Here is a 5,517-nt window from a genome sequence, read left to right on the forward strand (position 1 = left end):
TTATAATTTAGGTTTGATCATTGGTTTACTTTAATCACAATTTATTTCATATTCACGAATCATGTATGTGGCATATTCGAATTTTCTTATGATACAATCTATATAGCTACCGTACATTGTACGGGTATTAGAACTAGTTAGTCTTGTATTAATTAATACGGTAAGAATTAATATGTGAAGGCAAGTCTAACTTATTACGTTTGGTTAACAGGATTTATCATTGGTGGTAAATATTTACATATTTACAACCTGCATTAATTAATACAGTAAGAATTACTCGTAATATATGAAGACATAGACTACCTGTTGCATAGACTACCTTTTGCGAAGATTCTCTGCATTTTTCCTGATGTCCAGATAAATTGTACCACATGGGGGATATTTACATATTTACTACCTGTATTAATTAATACGGTAAGAATTAATATATGAAGGCAAGTCTAACTTATTACGTTTTTTTCTGTCAACTGAACCTAATGGCGAGCAAACATATGAAGATCCCCTTGATAAATACGAGGAGTTTGGCGTACCAGAAACACCGCCGCATCAAATACGTGGGGGTTTTCAATCTTTTAATGCACAATCCGAGTATGAGGAAATGTATGTTACACCGGATAATCAACATTACCACAAAACTGATGGCACACCTATGGATGCTAGCTACGTACCCTGATTCTAATAACAGAAATCCATTACGCGGGTCTCAGGTTTCGTACGAAGCTGACAAGGTATTGTAATTTATCTAACTTTGATACATTTTATATAGATGTATACCATTTTATAACAAATGACTACTATTTTTATAAGGATTTCAACTCTCGAGAGGACCTAGTGGGTTGGGCTACTGAAAAAGCACTAGAGCACGGGTTCATTCTTGTCACAGGGCGTTCTTCGAGCCGTTCAGGAAGGGTAGTCAGGGTGGAAATTCGGTGCACCCAATATGGGAAGCACAAATGCACCTCTAAAAAAAGACGTACTGGTAGTCAAAAAACGGATTGCCCTTTCCTACTGGTAGGCACATACAATACAAAACAACATGTTTGGAAATTGGATGTCAAAGATGAAAAACATAACCACGACCCTCCTAAATTTATGGAGGCGCAAACATTTGCACGAAAGTTGACTCCCTAACAGACCGACACGATGAAGACATTGCAAGGGCAAGGTTTGCAGGGCCGACAACTATTTTCTTCCGTTAGAAAACTATTTCCGAAATCAATAACCATTCTGAGAGACGTATAAAACTTCAATATGAATATCAACCAAACGAATAAAATGGGTGATACCCCAATGCAGGTATTGTAATTTTAGTTACACATTTACCGTTGTTATTGACAAGCCTTTATTTTACTTTCAGGTGTTGGAGATCGAAGAACTACGTTTATTACACTAAAAATGACACCGAAACAGAGGAGCTTGAAATGATATTCTTCGTTCATCCCTTGTCATACGAGATGTGGCGCGCATTTCCGCATGTGTTGTTGATTGACGCCACTTACAATACCAACAAGTATAAATATCCGCTCGTGCAAGTTATTGGCGTCACATCACTAAGTAGATCCGTTTCTATTGTGCATGCATTGATTCAGAAAGAACGTGGAGACAATTACAATTGGCTCCGCACAAGGCTGTAAAAAACTCATCCGGCGGGGAGATGTTTGCTAATTTGTATAGAAATGTCTCACACAAGGCTCTTGACTTGATGGAAGAAGAGTGCGACAAAATACATAAGTTGAGAGAGAATAATGAAACATGTGCAGGTAACAGCTATATATCAAAACTTGTTATTTTGTTTGTATCAATTGTGATGGCTAACTGTTATTTATAATTTACAGGGACCATATTACCACTGGAGGAAATTGACATATTCTGGAGGAAGCTCGATATCAGTCCCGCGTTCACTGTAGATGAGGAGAATGACTATGCCAGACAGATGGGGGTTGTCACCAACGAAATATTGTCCCAATCCTCACCGACAGGGAAAAAAAGTATGGTATCTAAGGTCATGTCAGCACTTTTCCCATTGAAGTCAACCAAGGCTCCCAAAGTACAAGTGGACACTCGTGGGCGCCCAACATTAACGAAGGCAAGGCAGGCATGTTTAATACAGGATCTCATGAGACCAACATTGTTGCAGGTCAAAGTAGTTATCGCAACGGTTCAGCCAACTCTCAAGCAACAATCACCCCCATTCTAAGGCGTAGTGCTTCAACAGCACGTACATGTACAAGACACCATTCCCGGATTTCCATCGATGGGGGCGGACATGGACGTCATTGATGTTATGCGGCTCGAACAATATATACCGTCAATCTTTCACCCGTTCATTTCACGAATAACAGATGTCCCCGACAATGGTCCTTGTGGTTTTGCTTCGGTGGCCGTGGGTTTGGGGTACACAAAGTACGACCATTATTCTATTCGGCAACAGATGCGCTAGCAGAGTTCAAATTGGTGGAAATCATGTATTGATTACGAACAACAAGGGACCTTTGATAGGTTGCGTTCCAGCATATATTGGCCTAATCCACTTGAAAAGGCAGACAAGGAAAACTATATGGAGTTTCCCTTTGTTGAATGTATAATATTCAGTCATATAAATAATGAGGTTTATTATAGATGAATTATTGACAACATATTTTATTGTTTATCATATGATGATGCTCCTGTCATTTTGTGATGTTGGTTTTCTGCATTTTATTGAATCTAAGTTTTGCGTTATTGAAACTATTCACTGTGTTTGGACAAATTACTTCTAAAATATATTGTGATTTCAAGTGCTTATTGCCTTAGTGACATTTGTCTATGAAGTAGTAATCCAAACTGTGAAGCTTTAGTTAGCCTTGTATCACACTACCACCCATTGGAGATCTCTATTTGAAATATTTTATGACCTGGACCCAGTGTTGTAATTTTAGTAGCAGGCTTAGAACTAGGCATGGAGTGGGAAGTTTTATTGCTTCAGTATGGTCTTTGATGATAGAATTGTGATTGAAAAATGTAGTGTGAAACATATAACTAATGTGATTATAATGTAAATGATAGACATGTTAATATAGAAAGATTTTGTAGGACTACAATGTAAGAATCTTTATTTACTAAAAGTAATGGTTAACTAAAGGGACGAGTGCTTTGTGTTTGTGTTATACTTCATCCATCCCAGACTTATAGTCTATCTTTCCACATTTATTATGCTAACAATTTGGATACGTGGTATGGGTATTGTTAAAGAGTGTGTATTGTTTGTGTATAATGTACTTTGTTTGAGGGGTAAAGATCTAAGATTTTGGAGTTTCAGGAGACTTAAATAGGGAGGGATTGCTGGTAGGTATCAAGAATGTGTTATATTTTTTAGTAAACGTGTTCGTGAAACGGATCGTATGGTTTTTGGGATATTTGGTGTATATCAAATACAAAGGGTGTAAGTATTTTTAAATGACAGGGACCTGCAATGTTTAGATGACATAGTTTGGAGATTTAATATGTTTTAATTGATTAATTAGTTTGCAAGGTTGCATCTTTATTTAATGTGTATTGACTTTTATTGTGGGGAGTGGTCGGTTTCTCTTTTGTAAGTTAACAAGTTAGCTTCTAGGAATGTTCACATAGATATGGTGTGAGGAATAATTGTCAAGTTTTTAAAGTTTTTAAATGTGTGTGTTGAGGGAAATGGAAAATGCTAGCTTTTATTAATTGGTAACTAAATCAGGATGTTATTATGATTGGTATGCTTTGCAAAGAAGTAAATTTATTTTGGTTCAACTTGTACTTTTGAAAGTAAACTGCTAAAATACGTTGCCAACCCTTTGCTTATGCTCTAATCTTGATTGCTTTTGATTCATTGTTTGTAATTTGGTACTGAAGATCTGTTATTAGAATGCATCTCCGTTAACCATTAATACTCTTTTGTTGAAAGTAAAAGGGAGCTGCAGTAGTATATTCTTCACACAAACTGCACAATGTCATTCTTATAATGTAAAAAGAATATTCCCCGTATGTATATTAATATTGCCCGTATGTATAAAACTGCTACTTAAAGCTCGAAATTTTTTTTGAAACAGTGATTTGGGGAGGGTGTTTTGTCAAACAAGTTTTCGAAAAAAAAATTTTATACAATAGGGTAAACCGGCTTTTCAAAAGCCGGGTTCAAAAAAGTTACCTCGGCTTTCCAAAAACCGGCTTCAAAAAAGTCACTTTGAAACCGGCTTTTCAAAAGCCGGGTTCAGAGTTTTGTCAGTGAACAGTTCGAGCGACAGACAAGCTATAGTGGTTGAACAGTGTACAGTACGAGCAACATACAAGCTACAGTGGTCTAAGGCACAAACTTTGAAACCGGCTTTTCAAAAACCGGTTTCGAAACTAATATATATATATATATAATTCGGCTTATGCTTATTTGTAAAACTATATTATATAACTTATTTATAAAAGTATATCACTATAAGTTTGTTTCATGCATTGAAAGCGAAATGTAAAGAGGATATAGACGACGGGTAGTTACTTTACTACAAAATTAATGATTGTAAGCTTGTTTTGGAGAAAAGAAAGGTCGAACATAAGAAGAAAATCGAAGAAATATCAATTAAAAATATCAGTTAAAAAACATAAAAAACAGATACTTATCAATAAAAACAAATAAATAATACAATCTATCTTTGACCCCCTGTTCCACATCCTGGTTGGGTACGAACTCGGCGAGTTCTTCGCGGCTCCACAATTTGTTGTTGTTCTTCTTCATCATCCTCGTCATTTCCCAGATTTGTAACTGGCAGTTCGGAAGAACTTGCGAAAGCAGAGAACTCTTGCATCGGAACAGGAGAGATGTTTCGCGGCGGTAAACCAGTTCCTTGAAAATCAGGTGCAAAATAATTTGAAGGCATATCGAAAAAGATTAAACTGTGCTGAATTCGGGGTATAATAACCCGGGATTTGGGGGTTCCGTGAACAAGTTACCCGGGAACATTTGTTAGGCTGCTGAACTTGAGGGTCCAGCTTGTGAGTTACCCGGTTGGTAACTTTGAAACCCCGAATTTGCTGATGGCCTAAACACAGTTTAGGTATTAGAAGGACTAGCACCCGAACTGGAAGTACCACCACCCCAATTAGAAGGACCAGCACCTAGACTGGAAGGACCACCGCCTTGATAATTTTAGAAGGGGGGCATTTCAAATGGCCGTGACTCTGGAAACGACCAACTTTGATATCCATAATTCATACGTTCTTCCTGTTGAGTCATAGGAAATGTCTCTCTCGGTATTGTTCTAAAATCCGCAAAAAAATGACTTATCTGCGGATTAGCTTCTTGATGTAGACGAGCTCGCTCGTCTACCTGCACCAAACCCTCTTGCTGCGCATATTTATACTTTAGTAACAATTTAATATTAATTAATAGTAACTTTTATTGAACAAAAAATATACTTACATAAAATTGTTGGGTAACCCCCCAAGGAGGGTATTGTCCTGGATGCTGTTCCTGACCGGGTTTACCGATTGTTAAGACGGTACGCTCTAGATACC

General features: G+C 37.2%; 1 long non-coding RNA gene across 1 annotated transcript; it reads left to right on the forward strand.

Moving 5' to 3' along the window:
• The first annotated feature begins 444 nt into the window (after positions 1-444).
• On the forward strand, positions 445-2,721 carry LOC122589248. Its single transcript, XR_006322240.1, has 3 exons — positions 445-728; positions 808-1,760; positions 1,836-2,721. It is a non-coding gene; the product is annotated as an uncharacterized LOC122589248 (long non-coding RNA).
• The last annotated feature ends 2,796 nt before the right edge of the window (positions 2,722-5,517 follow it).

Source organism: Erigeron canadensis, chromosome 2 (assembly GCF_010389155.1).
Source record: "Erigeron canadensis isolate Cc75 chromosome 2, C_canadensis_v1, whole genome shotgun sequence".
NCBI classification, from domain to species: domain Eukaryota; kingdom Viridiplantae; phylum Streptophyta; class Magnoliopsida; order Asterales; family Asteraceae; genus Erigeron; species Erigeron canadensis.